Consider the following 20567-nt stretch of genomic DNA (forward strand, 5'->3'; position numbering starts at 1 on the left):
AATCAAAGACATGCAACAAATGAAATCGTGGGTTTGTATTACAAACCTTTGCCAATTTGTTCCGCTGGCGACTGTGGTCAACTGCTCAGTGACGAAAACATCAAGAACTTTTTTTTGCCTCAATTTCCCGTAAACGACGACGACCGAGCTTCATTTTTTATTGATTCATTTCACCACAAATTTTCCCCGGAGACGCACATTAGGGACGGGTGCAAGAACCTCACCCGAACTGGTCTGCATCCTAAAACTCGGAGCACCCGGATTAGCAGTGCGCTAAGCTGCGATGATTGCGAGAAACAGAAGGATTAGATTTTTATCGTTCCCTCGAGTCGCCTCTGATCGTATTGCTTGGAAGAATGGTGAGGGGTTTGCTTCCAGACAGTGTCAGACGGTCTCTCTGTACACGTTGGCCTTTGGAGCGAGGAGTGTAATCGTACTGCCAGTTGATACAGGGCCAACTATATCCGGCACATCTGGCATCAATACGTAGAGAGCTCGATAGAGCTCGATAAAAAAGAAATGTCCACAAAAAAGAGAAAAAAGTGACCATTAAAACAACGACTCGTCTGGGGACGCCTTGAGGCACTCGACACGGCGCAGGGTGGGCGACTGTGTTGCGGAGGGCGATTTTATCATCAAAGAATATCTGGCGGAAGTCAACAGCGTAAGTTGCTGCAGCAGTTGTGCGCCAGGATGAGGATTATGTGCTGCATTCAGTGCCGTGGTCTTCCGTTAGAAGGATTGCAGATTGAGTGAATGGTCAGAGAATTAGCACATGGTCTTTGAAACTGTGCCGGCGTTTAGCTGTGTGTAGTGCGTCACGATAAGCTCACGATTTAATGCACTGGTTAATGCTTTGCAGTTTATTATCAAAAACAGGCATAGAGGCACTTATAATAAACTTGTTTGATTTAATCATGCTAACGCAAAACTTGCAAGTTTAAGCAAAAGTTGCTTAAAATAACGACAAAAAATGATAAACCATTTTTTAATACTATAACATTTAGGGCTTCGCAGTTGAATGTTAGCGACGCCGGTTGTTACCGTAATGGAACCATGATCAATTCGCTAGAAGACCGTAGGTTTTCAAATTGAGATAAAGAGCAAAAACTATATTAAAATATCCTTTGTCACTTATATTTTCTCCTTCGAATGGTTCTCTTTTGGCTAGAATCCGATCGAAATGGCACATTATTTTCGAGCAACGATTATGGTCAATTAAGCGGAATGTATCTCGCAATACTTCCGTTCATTCTAATGAACCTTTTTATCCCTTTTCTTTAAGACCTTATGACAGCACGGAACAATCTCTGCTCATCAAATAAAGGTACCAATTTCATTTGTCAGTTAAGTAACGCTGATCCAACCATGTTTTTTTTTTTGCTTTCATCACCAACCTCCCTTGCTAACCTTACCTGCGGGAAGGTCAGATGGACCAAATTTAATTATAATAATCCGCATATAAGATTATCTATTAATTGAATTTCCATTTCCTGTGTGCCGCATGTAACAAGGCTACCGTTCGACGACGGGTTGGTTGGCCAAACAATCGATACACGGACACTTAGACGTGAAGCGGTCTACGCATCCTTTGCAGACCGTGCGTTCAGAACTCCGCACAGCATCCGGTGCAGACGTTCTGCCAGCCCGGGTTCGACCCACATCATCATCAACAGCCATTAGAGACTGCTAGGGTTTCTTGTACGGGTTCCGTGTCTTTTGGGTCCTCCCCATTCTTCCCGTTCTAAGTCCGCCGACCGTCGACGAAGCCTCGAACTGCGTGCAACGTCAATCAAAATGTGTCACAACAGATTTAAAACGATATCGAAAATGCAAAAAGTGCTTCATTTGGTTAAATAAATTAATGTCACGTGGCCGACCGTACGCCGTCGTACCGCGCGCACACGCACGGCCTGCCTCGTCCGCCGGGCCCCGAACGATGGCTGCCATGCCTTGCGGGGGTTTTCTCGCCATTGATTGAGTGAACTGACAGCCGCAAAATCGCACTTCCCGCGTCCTCCCGATTCGCCGATCACGACACGTCACATCGGTCACTCGCCACCATCAACACACGAACGTGGAATGGTAACTAATCCGCCCATGCACAGGCGGCCAAAATTAACTTCGGCCCCGTGTGCCTTATTAACTGACAGTGATTATCGATTTCAGCACACGGTACGGCTATCGAATGGGAAGGATTATTTACCCAGCACCTGAGTGGGTGCTGATGCAGTCGTGCCGAGAATGTTGAAGAACATTAGCTCAATGAATATCGAATTACGCGTGTAGTAGCCGGAAGGGCTAAGGTTGATATTAATGTTTCTAATTAGCAGAACCGCTTGGAAGCAATACAAAACGCAATTTATACTATTTTGCTCTTGGAAAGAATTTTGTAAGTTAAGGATGCGGTAAAGATTTTTTAAAGCTCAGACAGTGATTTATAACATTATTCGGTCAGCTTTCTAACATTGGTATAATAATGTTGGACGTTCGATCTACCATCATTAAGACGCTCATAATCGAACATACTTCCTCCACGTTTTCTATTATCGCAACCCTTCGTAACACATGTTTTTGGTGCATCGCGTGGCTACTTATCATTAGAATCTCGCACGATAGTAGCCACGCACGCAACGGAGGTTGTTCTGGGTACGCCTCGTCATTAAACGTCCGGCAATGTCAATCGCAGGATCGGATTCGATTCGCACTGCTTCGGTGACAGTAAGCATGTATCCCCCTATCCCTCTTTCTCTTTATCTGTCTAGGATGTTTCGAGAAAGATAGCCAGATTGATGTGTGGCCCCGGACCTCCCGGGATAAGAATGAGGAAGGACAAGCGGATGATAATCACCATTAGGAAGCCATCGAACGCCGTGCGAATGCGCGGCCATGGGACGGCTTTCTCGAGCTAGCATCTCCCACACGGCAGAGCGGACACGGGAAACCGATCACCTTCCCGGTGTTTCCACCGGCTTCCGGCAACGCAGAATCAGAATCAACCATGCTCACTCATAGCACATCAGCGTCATCGCGCGCTCTAGCCTAGACGCGCTGTACGCGATCGGCACCGTGGCCCGGTTTGATAAATGTGCGGATAATGAAATTCAATTTTGCACCCACTTGTTTCCCCTGCGGCGCAGAATCCGATGATGGGCCGAAATCAACATCACCAGCAGCCAGGTTCGTGCTCTGCCTCCATTCGTCACCCTCGGTTCCCCCTCGTGGCAGCACCTTGGTGGCATCAATCCCCCTTGCCAAACGTGACGCCGTTGAAGTTGATGAAGTCTATCGGAGCCTTGTTCTTGGCCGACGTCGCCTAACCATCGGGGCGTTACCGTTGAAGTGCGTTTGGCACGTGACAGGATTGTGGTGAAAATTTTACAACGCCATCCCCACCCACCCGCTCCGAGGACGCATCGCAAGGACGGCCGCACGGTTCGGAAACGGTGAGGTTGTGTGCGTACATACGCTGATGTTCTTTTCCTTCCTAACGCTTGCAGCTACTTTACCGACGTAATCATCCTCATCATCGGGATGAAGTGATGCAGCTGCAACGCACGCTTGCACACACACACACCCACAGAGGCGCTAAACGCCCTTGAGGATGTGTTTAATGGAGACAGGCTGGCTGGCTGACTGGTTGGTTGGTTTGCTGCGCTGTTGTCGGTGTTGCCACAGCAACTCGTCAGGAATATCATCCCAAACCTTGAGCTCGAATTCTCGGACCGAATCCGATTCCTCCTCGATTCCGGTTCCGTTTCCTGTTGCTGCCGCTGGTGCTGCCGCTTGTCAGTGCAATTGTCTACCACGACTCGTTAGTGAGCGCAAGCTACTGGAAACTCGAATCGAAACGTCATTCAATTCGGTCGCATTCATGCCTCATTCGTGCCCTGGAGGCATTCCCGTGCTTCGCGTAACCGAGCGATCGCAATACACAGCTGTTTTGCAGGCGCTCATTGTCGGTTTTAGCAAATGAACTGTCGATAAGCGGTTAATGAATGCAATAAATTAATTAGGACCTGCGGCGGGTTCAATATCGCGAATTGAGCTCGCTTCACTCTCGCGAGCCCATCGTACCGACGAGTTGAATCGGATTTGTTAAAGCCGATTGGAAATGCGGCTTTAAAATGGGAAACACAGATTATTTAACCAGTTAATACCGTATGGCGGTGGAGCTTTGTTTTCTGTGAAGCGATAATTAGTACACAGTGCTGTGATTATTAACCAGCATTAAGTGAGCACGGATTTACACGTTTCATCAGTAACTTTAACAGGTTTGAAATGCGTGCGATAAGCGCTAGCTTTGAACATTTATTTGTCCTTTTAGTGCAGGTTACCATTTTCAAGCTCTTTTTTGATTAGTTTGTCTGGTTTAGTTTGCGGAAATCTTCTAAGAGCTACCGAAATTTCTACGTAATACATTTGATCACACCACTTGAGAAAGATTTCTTCCATGGCTTTGTTCACACTATAATATTGCACCTCGCTATTTACCTTCCAAAATATCCTCTCGATTAAGTTGTGCTTACCTATACATTTATTTGCGAAAAAAGGGTCCACCGGTGCCAGATGAACATAGGACGACTCTTCAAAACTTTAAACTCAATTTCATAATGACCAGTGAAGCACTTGCTCGAAGCTGATATACGATGCCTGGCAGACTTGGCTACTCATGACTTCTATGCAAGAAATACGTTCCACTGGGTACTACGGAAACGAACAAACCACAACACTCAGAACACTTTGGCGAGTTGTTTGGAGTCCTTTTTAAATTACCATCAAGCGTGTAATGCAGCTGAATCAAGTGGGTAACGTTGGATGGAGGCCGAGCCCGCAAAGTGAAAAACGCTGCAGGACAACCACCACCTGGTTTGTGGATGGTCAGCGTGGATGATTGCTGGACTGATGACTGACTCCTGCTCCAAAATAAACCTCAATTGCCCATCATCATCGACGCTGTAGCTAGCAGCGCACGGACCATTGACAGTATCCTTACCGGTAGAAAAGGGCTAGAGAGAGCATGATAAATGAGAGCATAATTTTTCAACAACCTATTTATACCTTCTAGGTAGTAGCATTCGGGTTCGGTTCCTGGAGGAATTTCTCATTTTTTGGTTTTGGGTTTTGTTTTGCTCCGTATTTCAGGTTTGGCCATGCATAGTGATGTATGATGTGTTTACCTTTACGGAAGCACCCGAAGCAACAGAAATTCACGACCGATGATTTTGTGGAAATGATTATGATTCTGATGTTTTCTCTCTCGTTGATAATGACCATGGCATGTAATGGCCCGTCAGGAGTCCTCAGAGGTGAACAACTTGGCGAACGGTAATTAATCGGATGGCTTTTTCATTTTACTCGTGTGGATTTGGTTTTTTTGTGCTGCAAAACTCGTTCTCTAAATCTTATTACGTTCGGGAAAGAGTAGAGCACGTTTTAATTTGCTGGTAAGTTGAGTATATTATTCGCATTAATCGTTTTGAAGTAGCTTGTGGAATTTTATTTTATTTATTTACCAATTTAACAAATCTGAATTCTTCCAAATAAAAACTTAACTACAGCTGTATTAACGAATTTTTTTATTACAACTAATTCATTATGAAAAATTCTTCTGAAAGGCCAAACAAAGAACGAAAAAAATATATCGCTTTTCCTCTTTTGCAAAAGGATGTAAAAAATACGAACATTTCATTAAATGACATTTACCGCTTTCCTTCGGCAGAGTGAAGAAAAACTGCCACCAAAATGACATGAAAATCTCGTCAGCATCGTCTTCTGGTCGCCGATTTTCCGTCATCGTTACAGTACACCACTATCGCCCTGTTCCGTCTCATTACACATTTTGCACATCAACATCGAGCGGATCACGTTTCCAAGCCTTCCACCATCCTACAGTCCAATATTGGGCGTGTAGCCGGCAGATTGGCATATTCGTTCAAATCCTTGACGAATGACCAGCTTTTTGTGACAAGCACGGCTGTGCCATCATCATTAGACGGTCGCGATTACAAAAACGCACAGGCACAGTTTTGGAACTTTTTTTGGCATTTACGTTACAGAGTTAGCCATAGCACTGCGCTGGAGGATTGATGGACGATCTTAACCGAATGATGAAAGCGTGGGCTGTGATTATGGTCGGTATAATGATTTGTAGAAAAAAGCGTTTTTGTGCCTTAAACATGATCGCATTGGTCATTTATGGCTGCAATAGATGAGGTGATTTTATTAACCTCTACTTTAGTAAGGTAACTAGTACGTATGTTTAGCGTCTTAAGGTTATTTGTTTTGTCACAATTTAATTTTATGTAACTCTAAACAATATTGTACATATTATATTATCTTACAATTCAGCAATGACTGTTCTCATGAACAAAAAAACATATTATATTAGCACAATAGTGCCAACATCCGTGTTACTATCGTGTAACTGTAGCTGTATCTGTGTAAGAGCTGTATTACTACTTTGCTTATGTTGAAATAATGTTTGTGACTCTGTCTGAGGCTGAAAAACCTTCCTAGTCACGTTCGAGAGGAAGATACTAAAAAGGTTCTTTGGCCCCATATGTGTGGAAGGATCAATGGAGAATCCATTACAATGCCGAACTCTACGAACCGTACGATGATCACACCATTGTGCACCGATTAAGACTAGCCAATCTCTGGGAGCCGGTCATGTCGTGAGAATGGCACCGGACAACCTACCCCTTAAAGTCTTGTTAAGCAGTCTACAGGAGGATGTGGCAGGTAGAATCTGAGATGCAGTGATCCGTGTTGATGTATACGACCGAAAGACTGATATAATGGATTGGCAGACGACAGTGCTGTGACCAGTACTAAGGACTTCTTCTGCAGGCCAAATCGTGAAGCGGATTATTGCTTAGTATATTATCGTAAATTAGCGTTAACTAGTATAGATAATATACTATAAACTTTGCCCACATTATCTGGTTGCATGAAGAGTTGATAGCTGATGAACAACGTTCTGAATCGCGTCAAGATTTTCAATCGTTAGTGCCTTAGACCCAGCTGGTTACGTTCATAGGAAAATTTACTGATTCATTACCTGATTCATTTATTGAGTAAGATCCGCCACTTAAGTTTCTCAATCTCAACAAATACGCAGCCTATAATCAATCCAAGCACAAAAATCAATTCAAGTACTACGACATTACATTAGCAACAACGATCCATGGCACAATGTAAAGAAACCGTGTCCAAACTGTTGGTATGATTGCTTGCCTCCTAACAGCAATAAACTGTTAAGTTGTTAACCGCCCCAAGTAACATTTATTTGCTAGCTACCTGTAATTTTCTACCATCGTTCATGTCCTATCGATGGGAAAACACGAAAAAAGACGCACAATTTGCAGCATTGAGACGTTTCACGTCCCTACGCAAACACACCTTGGGGCAACAATTTGATGCGGTTTATCAGCTCATTAAAATCAATTTGGAGGTGATTTAATTTTTCCGCCACAACCACAACACATTCGGTTCCCCTGTTGTGCAATGTGTCCGTGGTAAGATTGAGGCAAACTGGAGAAAAGAACTCAGGCTCACTCGTAAATCTAGTGTTAAGACTTCCTCCCGTGTTCGTCGGGCCCATGCTATGATACCCGTGAGCGGTATCATCGTCAAGCTTGTCCCCCTGTTTTCCAGCGCCCGGCTGTACTGTACCGTGTAGGCAAATGCGTCGTGCGCCGTGTTTTTTGATTGATTAGCCCCTAATACCATGGCTCCGGACGGGCTCCGGTAACGACCGTCATAATTCGCAATAATTTATTCATGCATCCCTGCACACGATAAGCCGCCCTTCTTGCTGTCTTCATTTCTTGTCTTTCTCCTTCTCTCCCTCCTACCTAGATTCCACGCTGTACTGAAATAGCCGTCAATAAGCGACGCCCCGAGCCGACAGGGCCGAAAAACACATCACCGGCACTAACGTGTAACGTGGCAGCCGAGCGACAATCTTTATTAGATATTATTACATTATTATGTTGTTCTCGGGCATGTTGCGAGCATATGTTTGCCCGATCGGGACGGCGAGGTGTTATGCTTCGACACCGTTGGTGCACAGCACCGGAAAAGCCACCTACGACGTGAGCCGAGCCAGGATTGATCGAAGGGAGTGTGCGTCTTCCCTTCCGGTACGCATGGATTGTTGCTGTGTCGATTTTTGGCTCAGCTCACCGACTCTCAAGCGCGAGGTTTTACTGCAGGATCTCCCTACCAAAAAGGGGTTGGTGGAAATTCAATTTACCACCCCACCACACTACCACATTTCCACCCTTCCCACATCGCTGAGACTCAGTGGGATTTACGGCAACGTGCTTACCGTCGCACCGTGCACCATCAACGGTTGTTGCCATCGGCCGGAAAAAGAGATTAGGCCCAAGAACATCAGCGGAGTAGCACGGTTTAACACGGACACGTTCGCACGCACGGGTAACGGATCTGCGGACCGGTGAACCGATGCACAGCATGCAAGGTTGGCGAAGGCTAAGAACATGGGCCAAAATTCGATCCCCCCGCATCTAAAACCGTGTTCATCCTTGCGACGAAGCAAGTAAATCCAAGAAACTCTGGCCACAATCTCTCCCAACCTAACCACCACGACATCCACGGCACACACAGCCACAGGAAGCGAGCAAGCTGTGCAAATCAGGCATAATTAGAAGTAAATAACAATCATTAGGAAACAATCGAAATTTTCATCCCACCACCACCGTTCACACACACACTGTGCGTCGGTCATAAGGAAGCAGAAATTATGGATAAAGTTTGGCAGCGAGTGGTTCTGAACTGGGGGCGGAAATAGTTATGGCAAAAGTTATAATTAATTGTCGCTGCATTTGGCGCTCGCTTTTGGGCTACTGGGCGGCTGTATTTCGGTAGGTGGACTGCTGTATGTGGTTGCGATAAAAATAATGGTGCGGTCAAAGGTAAGCACTATTTAACCTTGGTTGTGGAAAACTTGGTACTACAGCCTCTAGTGAAGGTCCTGGCGTACCATTTCTGACTTCTTTGATTTGAGTTTACTCGTGTAGCAGGAAAGCTAAGCGGGGAAAAATTCAGCATGGGATTCGAATCACGATTCAGCCGGGGAAGAGCATGGAACTAGTACAACAGTCCTAACGAGAATCAAATAGGGAATGATTTTTGACCTGTTTATTAAAAGTAGAAAAAAAAGACAAAGAATTGGAATGATGCCTTGTGAGCATACATTTATCGACAGGAGTCGATAACATCAAGACTGCTCATGATCGCACGTTCAGTTCCTTGGTGATCTACTCGTTGAGCGTTTTATTTATTTTTTACTATCACAATCTTTTGCTTAACGGCAATAAGCTGATTGAGTAAGCTTAAATGATTGCTTGTAGAGTAAAAGGTTTTGCCTTACATTAAACTCTTCACCTTAAGCATTAGAGCGATTGTTGTTCGGCAAACAAGCGGAAACTGTTAAGAAAAAACCGGTAAATTCAAACCAACGACACACTCTACTAACTGTCGATAGTGCATTTTACCCGTGCGGCTTTCTCCTCCCCGTTACCCGTTACCAATCGGCCGGGAAAACAAACTACGTAACATAAGTTTAGTGGAGGCAATGTCAGGTTTTATTCCCTGCTCGTGTTTCCGTTTATCTAAATATTTGCCCACTCAATCAAACCAATCTACAGTTCACACGAAACCCTAGCTTCTCGGCGCGGCGCACAACACAGAGCAGTTCCGGAGCCCTCGGTCAAAATTGGACAGTTAAAAATTGGAAAGACGATCGCGCCCCGGTAAACGGTAACGGTTTGCCAGACGGTGACACACAGGGAACCGTAGACCGTTGTGCACATCGCCGAAGCCAAATCGGGCCCCGGTACCAGAGGGGCCTGGGCAGTCGCTGTGTCTAAATCTGATTTATATTTACCTCTTTGCTGTTATCTAATACTTTAAAATGTTTCTTCTTCACTGGCATGCGAGCGCCGCGTGGCTCTCCGGTGGTCTCCCGGACAGCAGTGATGAGTTTTCCTTGAAATGTCGTCCCGTAGCCAATTTCCCAAGGGTGCCGTACTCAGACGGGAGTTGCGAGAACGGAAGGCTAAACACACATACACAAACACACACACATAGTGTTGGCACCGTCCGGAGCGCCAATTTCCGTGGAATGAAGAGACGGAGGTGGTTTAAAATGGTGCCAACTTGGAAATCCATTTTCCACCGTCTGCACTTTACAACGGCGCGGTGCAGGCAAAAACGGCTTCGTGCCAATGTGTGTGTGTGTGTGTGTGGGTTTATTTGTTGAACTTATCTTTATTGACAGTCATATTTCGTGGACTGCTCCGGTCTTGGCGAAAACGGAAGGAAAGCTGATATCACCGTAAGCGGTACCCAGGGAAAAGAGCCATCATTTCGAAGGAGCTGAGGATTGCACGCGTGTATGGTACGCGGTATCGCACGGTTACAATGTGGGTTTTATGTACGCTGGCCAACATCCGGCTGATGGGTTTGGGAGAGCAGTGATGGTTCGTTTCTTATTTTTCATCGAAAGGGTATGGTTTTGTGTGAGAAATTTGGAATATTGTAAATAGTCTGAGTGTTGTAAGGGATTTTAAAAAGTTAAAGAGCTTAGCATAACGATCTGCAAACAGTGCTATTAAATTAATTTGCTTCTTATTTCTAGTGCTATTAATTTTGCTGTAATTGAAATGGCGGAATAAGTTAAATTTTTGACATTATTATTAAATTGGATATTGAATTTCTCTATGTTATCCACTTTTATGTCCACTTCTTTTTGATTGGAACTATAACCTCCAGAGGCCCTTGCCTAAAATTGTTGGTTTTCTTGACTATTTCTGTGCCTCTGTATTATCGTACACAGGTCGTTCTACCCTCCCAATGATAGTGAATCCAGCATACAGGCATAGACATCCCGGATAGGATTTGACACTGGGCACATCGTGTTAGTGACCTAGTAGACGCCACCAATTATTCAACCAGGCCGAAAGGCATATGTACCATACTAATTATTGTGCTGTATGATTAAACACCTAAGATCAGTAGCAACCATAAACACATTTCCGCTTAGTATGTTCCTTATCCAGCTAACCCGGGGCGGCCCGGTGGTGGAGGTGGCAAGGGCACCGGAGTTCAACGACAGGACCGGGGTTCAAATCCCATCTGAACCGTTCCCCCATAGTGAGTAAGTCTCAAGTCTAGTAAGTCGGAAATAGCAGGCATGAAAAAAATAATAAGTGTAGCCTAGCCAACAACCATGAACTTAGAATGAATTGTAATGTAAGGCAACGATAACGTTATCACGCTCCCCAATTGAGATAGGAAAGTACAACTAAATCTAAGCCATATCATGTTTAGGATATGCTTCTGGGACACCAATGAAGCATAAAAGTTTTTAACAAATAATTTTTAAACCCAGATAATAACTTTACAGTTGGATTCGCATAATTATTGTACACATTTGTCACATTTTTTCCCAAAAGGTTGTCTAACGTTGAAAGCAGGTTGTCAAACGTCTAAGCAGATCAAACAGGACATTCTAAAATCACATACTCCTTTTTAAGGATACATTTGTATAACTTGGTGTGTTTGGGGCGGTCCAGTGGCCGAGGCGATAGCAGCCCAGTTCTTCCGCACAACAGAACCGGGAATCAAATCCCATACAAACCATTTCCCTGTACGAAAGATTGACTATCCTGCTACAGGTAAAATCGAGCTAAAGTTGTAGTGCGAAGGAAGAAATTTGTATGAAATCCAGTGATGAAGAATGATAAAAAATGCAGTCGATGACAAGTTCAATCCAAGTTCGACCAACCCAGAAGGTTTAAGCCAGATAACAGTGCGAAATACTAAGTCCTTGAGTCAGAAATACTTAACCCAGTTGGCATATTAAGTCGAAGTTTAGTGAAAAATACTGAGGCTAAAGTGGAAATAATACATCAGCATCAGGAATAGTATACAATACTAAGTCTAAAGTGGAAAAGTAAGCAGAAGTAATCGGCTTAAGCAAATAGGAAAACATCGCTAAATATATCCTGTCTGCGAATCTCGAATTACAAGACAGTAATCAGAACCTTCAATTCATGCCGTACCAGCCAAATGGCGTAAACAGAACTATAAATTAACGATAACGCTAATGTTTAATTGGATACTACTCTCTGCAGTACTGTGCGTTACTTACCACTTTCCGGCACGCGTAAGAAAGAAGATTCCCATTCCGGCCGGCCCGCAAGTGAACCGTGCGTCGTGTTTTCCACGTGCAGTGATATATCCACCCAATACGCTCGGCACGATAGCCCGAGGCCCGGGGTTACGTTCAAATCAATAATTCACTTTAGACTGTATACATAAATTAACCATCGCAACAGAGAGCGCTTGTATGGACGATGGCAAGCGACACAATTTATTGCCTCAATTATGTCCGCGCACTATGCTTCTGGTCAAATTCTTTGGCATGGCCGAGCGCCACCGCCATCGACGTGTTCGCGGCGACTTACTCATTCACTCACGAACGCACTCGTTCGTTCGTTCGTCCTCGACTCCGGCAAGAGATCCTTGTTTCATTCTGGAAGAATCCATTTTACACCAGTCGACGACGGCCATTTCGGTGCCGTCGCGGATTGGTCGCGAGTCGATGTAATAAATTAATACGATCGTCGCTCAATTGCAACTGCACGAGCAAAAGGTGCACATCGGCGAGAGCGGAACCGGGTGGCGAGCGATACAAGCGCCAATCCCAATACACAGCAGCTGCTGCTGCTGCTGCTGGTGGTGCTTCTATTATTATTGCTGCACAGGCTGGCGTCCTAGTTGCCTGCCAGCGTTAGTAATAACACATGAGCAACATTGTTAGACGGTTCACCACACGGTTGACTTGACTGCGACTCCCACTGCCAGCGCAACCTTACCCGGGGCCCGATAGCGATGCTTCACAGGCATCGTACTAATTTATGTACGACGTTGCTGGCTTTTCCAGCATTGCATCGGCACTGTGCGCCGAATTGCTAAATTGCTTTTATGTTAGTTTTGCACGCGAAAAGTAAACATCCTCCGAGTGAAAAGCCATCCCGGGCGAAAGCATCATGTGGATCCAATGAACGGGATCCGATAGTGCGGTCCGTTGCCAGTTCGTTGCTTGCTTTGCGGTGCGGTTTGGGAGCTCTTCAATAAGCGCAAAGTCAACGTAGCACTTCAGGGGTGCTACTAAGCAAATGTTCGATGGCAGTGGTAGTTAAACATGTCGAAATTACTTTGAAACTTCGGAAGAGCAGCTAAACTTTATGTAAAAGTTTTATTTTTATTAGAGGAATTACAGTTTGTGATAGGTTATGGCGCATTACCAAACGCACACACATTTTTTAATTGAACAATTGCACTTGCATTTCACCATCTTTGTTGTTTGACTTTCTTCCTGATTGAAATCATTTTAAAAGCGAACAATCCTTTATAATAACACTGAGAAGAGTACGGGAAGCAAATTGTAAAAATAATAACACCATTTAGATCTTTGCCAAGAAAGAACCCCTCTTAGGGTTTGCCTGACGCTCTATTCCCTCTGATTTGTTTCCTGCCAAACGGAACGGTTGTTTCGGAGATTGTCGATGCAAATGTGTTTATATTTACTTAGCAAAAACAGATATTTATGTTTGGAAAATAAATAGACGTGGAAAACAAATCGTCACCGTCACAACCAATTTTGTCGTACGTTCGATTGCTTAGACATTCGAAACTTTACTGATTCTTTGCGAATCTCTTCTAAAATGTGTTGCAGCTTGTTTCGAAAATAAATATAAAAGAAATTCCAAAACTGGTAGGTGTTTTGTAAAACTTTGTCTATTTATGTAATTATTCTTAGGTACTTCAACAGTAACTTATGTGTGGTATGGTTGAGGGCTCTATTCATTTCCCATGAACATCCTTTTCTTATGGCTCTACAACCTCAAGGGATTTTGAGTTGTCATTTTTGGCTTTCTGTGGTTTGATTTTACCCATTGCTGAATAGTCAGTCCTGCGTACAGGGAGGCGGTCTGCATGGGATATGGTAGCCGTTCCTGTAAGGACGGCGATGCTCACCTCGCTCACCGGACCGTCCTAATAACACAATTGCTGGGCATATTCATGCGATCAAAACAAGATCTAAGAATAAGTCTTGATCAATTAGCTCTTCCTAAAGCACTTAGAGGTCTAAACTCACTAAATCGAAGGGTAAAATTAAACAAACAGCTCATAAATAAATACTCGAAAGAGATTACTGCTGCTATTACTGTTATCTTTGTTTAATTATATAGCTTGTAAATATATAAATATATAAACAATTAAATATATAACTGTTTGAATTAGCATACACACTCAGTGGCGAACGAAACCATCGACGGCCGACGTCAGGGAGCCCGGCCCACGGCGGTCAGAAAATCCCATCGGCTCTGTGCGCTTCCTCTTATAAGAGACAGAATAAAAGGGATTTCGAATAAGAAGCCACATATCAAGGGCCTAGGGCTAAAGTCTGAATAGATGCGCCCCCCCCCCCCCCCCCCCCCCCCCACTCACGGACAATCATTTTTGCAACTGAGTTACCTAAAAGGGTATATTTTTCAGACTTTTTACTGTAAGTATTTATTTACTTATTATTTATTTATTATTTTTAATAATTATAAATCATTATTACAACGATTTTTAACACTTTAGCTTAACTTTTATCTAAATTTAAGGTACTTCAGTAGCGAAAAGTGAGTGCCGTGAGTGGGGGGGCTTATAGTCAGACTTTAGCCGGGCCTAGTTCATACGGACATACGCTGTTAAACATCGATGATCTCAGAGTCCACTCAGAGTCTCTCCTCCTCATCCCGGTCAGTAGATCTATCGATCAAATCTTCCAACTTCTTCAAAAGAGGTCCCATTTTCCATTCCGCTTAGGGCCTCCAAGGTGCGTTACTATACGTTACTATATACACCACAACATATAAACAAGAACCCAGTGTGAAGAAGCTATACAAGATTGCCTTTGATGAACTTCCAGTTAGAAATAATTCAAATTGATGATTAAAAAATTTGTATGAATGTAAATAATTACATGTATTACATATGTAAATAATTACATACGTACACTCTGTGTACGATTTTTGCGGAAAAACATAATCTCTTAAGCCTTAACAAAAGAATATCATAGATTGTGTCATTATATATAATAATGGAGAAAATTATGTGAAATTCCCCACCTTTGCAGAACTGTTGAGACCAGCATTAGATTATATTAATAGGTCTAAAAAAATACAACATAATTTTCACGTCGAACTTATAATCTTGGACAACGGTTTACTACAGATGATTTTGGACACCCTTATATTCTAGCTAGTTCAACTTGTAATGTATAATGTAGTGTTGCTTGTAGTGCATACATAATAAAAAAAATGTGCTAGTTTTGTATAATAAAAGAATAAATAAATAAGTGAAAAATACAATATTGTATATCCCGTAATTATATTAACTACAACGTTATTGGTTCACAATAAAATAATTAAGATTTTAAATAATCATTTTTAAGGTTTGTTAGGTTATACCTTATTATGGAGACGCCTGGTTGTTTACTTATTGAAACAAAAAATTGGCACATTGAAGATATAGTTGGATAGCAAGTACAAATATGCTTCCTTGTTTACTTACTCGCTTCCATAAACATGCTAATCATATTGTATTTACAAAAAATAGTGTCTACTCAACGTATCTTCCATAGAAAACTGTGAATGCATGAAAGGTGTTGGAAACCCGTGCCAACATAATAGATAAGAACCACTAGAAAGGCAACATGCATGATAATATTGTCAATGACACATATGCCATTACAAGATACGCTTTGACGCCTCGCAAGTAGCGTTTCTTATTGTCCTTGAGCGTATAATTAGGCTTCATAAATCTAATTAGCAGCGTCATAATCTAACCCTGGCTTTATTCATATAATGAGAGCGTCCAATGCCGATGTTGCGAGTGTCTGTGTGTCTAAATGCTGTAGACATTGTGTGTAGATATGTGTTCCATTTTAAGAACATCTTTCTGCTACAGGTGCATTCTTGAAAGGTTATTATCGAAAAGAATCTTCCAAGCGTCTCCGTCCATCTAGCCAAGTTTATGCAAACTTTTGTCCAAAAGTAAACCAATCCGACACGCACTCGTATCCACCGTTTGATGCTATTCATAACAATTTTGCAATTATAAACTCTTACCATCATTCCGTGGCGGCAGTCTGTAATGCTGGCGCTAGCGTGTAACACTAATTAGTTCTGGTATGGCGCTGCCTCCAGACGGATAGCGAATTTCGCGCGCGCGACTGTACCCCGGATTGGGGTTTAAAAATTTAGGAATCTGGTTTGATGTAACCAGTTTGTTCGTCACTTATCGTTATTTATAAACCAGAAAAATAATAATTATCATGAAAATAAATTGGATTAGCCTCATTTAAGGACAACGACAAGAAGGGTTCCTCACGCGTTCAAAAACAAGTTTTGATAATAATTAATTTTTGAATTAATAATCACGCCATAATAACAGTCTCGAACATTAAACAGTGTCGGCACTGTTCAGCGCGAAATTTGCGCCAAACAGATTCGCAGCTAGAAAATCTCGCTAACCGTCTAGAGACAGCGTGGGACACCTTCCGCGAGCTCTCGGCCGATCTTGTTTTGCTTTTGTTGGTCAAATACGAGGGCAAACCATCTCGGGCGCGTTATTCTGCGTCAAGCTTCAAGAACCCACGGGCAAGAGCTAGAACTACTAATTGGACACTTCAACCCAAAACACTCCGATTGCGGCTAAGCCGCACGAGTATACGGGGCAAGCGATTAATGCAGCACCTGGGCGAGAGGTAACGTTTTTTTTTTTCCTGTTACACCGTGTGCTGCCTTCATTACTTGCTTTCCAGCCGGCACAAGTGTGTTTGTCGCGTGGCCAACCGGTACAGCGTCCGGGTTCTTTCATTGCAGGCTCCCAGTCTAAACGGCAGCGCTGGATGGAGCCGCGCGTAATGCATTCAGGGCCAATACCACTAAATTACGGCAATGTTATAGCATTAATTATGTGCACTTTTCCCATCAGGCTCCTCTTTGCTTTATAATTTGTGTTGGCAATTTGTGTACGACCCACTGCTACGGAACAGAAACCCCGAAGGAGACCGACCCGCGCTCCATCCAGTCCGCAGCACGCACTTGACGCGCCATCGTGGTTGAGAGGAGATGGTAAAGATGAAAGCAACCCGGAAGGACCATCCAAAATGGATCATGAAAGGTGTAGAATTAACGGAAGCGAACAAGCAAGCACGAGCAGCCTAGTGGATTACCAGCCAACCAGCCTGCCAGCACGGGGCCGGTGTGCGTGTGTGTGTGTGTTACATCCCATAGGTGGCGAGACAATTAACGGTTGTCAACGCTTGGTGATGAAACCAGCGAACTCAATTAAACAGTTTTCGTAACGTTCAGGTCCAACACCATCCCGTTTTGTTCCAGTTTGAGACGCCGTATCCGAGTACCGATTCTTGGTGCTGGGGTTTTTGTGCTGCTATGTGCGACACGTTTCCCGTGGACAAATACCATCCCCCAGAAAGGAAGAAAATGCACGGTGATCTCATGCGGCTCGGAAGCAATAGTGGCGGTGTGATGTACGGAAGGAATGCGAAAAATGAGATTTCTTTCATCTTTAATACCCCTATATGGGTATTGTTTCTATTGGCATTCAAAGAAGTACGAGTGCACTTGCACACGGTGCAATGGCAAGTGGGTACCCCGGGGTACGAATATTCTCACATCCTTCGCACTGTTGCTTATGGGCAACGTACTTGTCAACGTGGATGTTTATGCTCAGTTGACGTAGACATCCACTTACTTTGTGCTCTCGAGTCTAATTACTATGTCTTTAGATTGTCCTCACTACTCACTACATTGTTCCACCGGAACACGGGTTGTCTATTTTTTTGTGTAGGCTCGTTTTCCAAATTTTAAAATAATTTTGACGCTACGAAACAGCATGAAATCTTTGTTATGATAACCTACTATAACAGATTGTGTTCTTCTCATTATGGACATTACGGTACTAAAAAAACGGCTTTTCCTATTTCAATTTTCCTTTCTTATCAGATAACGTCCTGAGGTCCTATTGCAAATTAGCTCAGTTATTAAATCAAATGATTATCAGCTCAATCAGGAGCAAGAAGATTTGCTAAGACATCATGCAACTGACATCCGATCCAAACATTCTTCAATATGCCAACAATATTTCGAACATCCTTCCGTCGGTTCTAGAACAACAAGACACCTGGAACCGTTGGGGATCTTGGTCTGCCATCTCTCTCAGTTTCTTGACTTTATTAAGAAATGGTTTGTAGAATCATTCGCAGTAATTACCAAAACCAAAGAATGTAGTAAATAGAACATAGGAATTGTGATATTCCTATCTCTGCTTTGCTCAAGGAGGGCCTAAGTACTCCATTGATCATGGCTTCCTTCAAGCAAGGGGTTAAAGGGCTACAACTGTTACTTGGACGTATCGATACGTCCATAATCATCAATGTGATGATCGGAAGCTTAGAAAATAATTAGGAGAGCATCGATCAATGCATCATATAATTGGTGATTTAGCTTATAGTATCGAACTTCTGACAATGAGGTTTATGATATCGAAAAAAAAATGGATTGGGTCATAGACCTCAATGATTGTCCTGACCAGAGAACTGCTTCTGGAGCACGTTGAAATAGCAGCGTGAGTAGTATTGCCGATGACGCGACCTATCTAACATACTAATTTTTGAAATCTTTCTTTGGTAGTTATATCTTTAGGGTGAATAGCAGGGAGAGAGTCCTCGTTGTCCTGCGTTCGGTACCAACCGCGCTAAGTGACTTCTCGAACCTGCTGAGTACCGAAAACCGAGAGTCTTTGGTTTGGGGCGGCACGGTGGTACAGGCAACAAGGGCGCTGGTCTTCATACGACATAGCGAGCATATGCGTTCCCCTATAGCGAGAACTGACTATCCGACTCTATGACTAAGTGGTTGTTAGGCCAAGAAGAAAGAGAGAAAGAGAGCGAAATGAGCTGTAATGTTATTCTGAATCTGCGATTTTTTTTTGTCGTGTCGAATACAAAAATTAGATTCCTGTTAAACAATTTCTAGTTTTGATGGACTGCTTGGTCTTCATGAAGATATTATTGACAGTTGAATAACTTAATTATTTTTTATTTATTCCATTATGAGAAGGACATTTTCTTAAAACATCCCTTAAAAAATCAGTCCCAGTTACTTGCGTATGGGCATACTGTTTTTAACATTGCTCTATATTGCTTCGCTCCTTAAGACTCAAAGACAAAAACAAATAAACCTAAAAATACTCCAACAACCATCGAATCGCCTTCGAAATGTGTACGGACCCTATCTAGCCTGCAGTTATTGATGCTCTTCCATCCTCTCGATCCTCACGCCATTTCTTTTTCTCCCTTGTCCGATTCCCAAAGTCCCGTGCCCGGGGGCATATCCTACGAGTGGTGCGATTAGAACAAAAACAAACATTACCGCTTCCAGAAACATAAGCTTCGGGCACTTTCACATCGCTTTCCCGGTTTCCAATACAAACTGGTGGGAAGAAGGGATACGGCAATCGTATGTGATTGCCGGTGATTTAGGTTAGAGTGAGCGTAATTGTAGCTTCTGAAAAGGGTCATACAGTACTTTTTCTTATTTCTTCTTTTGCCCATTTGTTTACTCTCCGATTGGACCTGTTCCACCAGGCGTTTCAAGTTGCATCAAAACAGATACTTAAGAGCGAGCGGCATGCATGTGACTGTGACTAATGTTGATGGTGTCTGCAACAAACCGGGCGGGCTAACGCTTCTATTTGGCGGGCCAAATCGGTTTAGTTCTACCTCAATGCATTGGCACATTGGCAACATTCCATCCAGATCGTCGTGGAGCTGCAGCTTGGTTTGTTAATATGAAAAACGAAACAACATAAACAGCAGACATACCCCGGACCACACCTAACGCACCGAACGATAAAGCGAACCGTTCAGAACTAGGAAGCGCCATAGGTTCTAATGGATTCGAGATGCTCTCACAGCATTTGACATAAAAGCAAACGCAGCGGCTCAAGCGAACGCTTTGAAGGAATGCTTTTAAGCTGGCTGGCACGACGCTCGTGTGTGCATACGTGCTAAACGGTAATCGTGTTATTATTTTCAGGATTTAACGTTATTAGGGCAAGCTTAAAAGCTACGCTCTCGTTCTATTGATCGCGCGAATCCTTCCATTAAGCGTTCTAAACCCGGCAAAACACTTGTGAGTACACTTAGCGCACTGAAATGTCGTCCTTAACTTATAGCTAAACGTCCAAAGCAAATTTCGCAGGAACACTTTCGATCATGGGTGTTATTAGAACTACTAAATGAAGAGCAAATTGTCTGTAACTCAATTCCTTCCCCTCGACGGTAAAACAGCCATGAATAAACACATTCCAAGAAACTGCCCCCCTGCTGCTTGCTTGTGTCGAACACATAATGCACATCATCGCAGCTTTATGATCAGCCAGCAGTA

At 43.4% G+C, this 20567-nt stretch overlaps 1 long non-coding RNA gene across 2 annotated transcripts in view; it reads left to right on the plus strand.

Annotated features, from left to right (window-relative positions):
* LOC118512651 overlaps positions 1 to 9293 on the plus strand; it is a 79043-nt gene extending 69750 nt beyond the window's left edge. For both annotated transcript variants that reach the window (XR_004906328.1, XR_004906327.1), the window contains one exon: positions 7864 to 9293. This is a non-coding gene — a long non-coding RNA (uncharacterized LOC118512651). The remainder of the gene's footprint in view (positions 1 to 7863) is intronic.
* The last annotated feature ends 11274 nt before the right edge of the window (positions 9294 to 20567 follow it).

This window comes from Anopheles stephensi, chromosome 3, assembly GCF_013141755.1.
Source record: "Anopheles stephensi strain Indian chromosome 3, UCI_ANSTEP_V1.0, whole genome shotgun sequence".
Classification (NCBI taxonomy): Eukaryota; Metazoa; Arthropoda; class Insecta; order Diptera; family Culicidae; genus Anopheles; species Anopheles stephensi.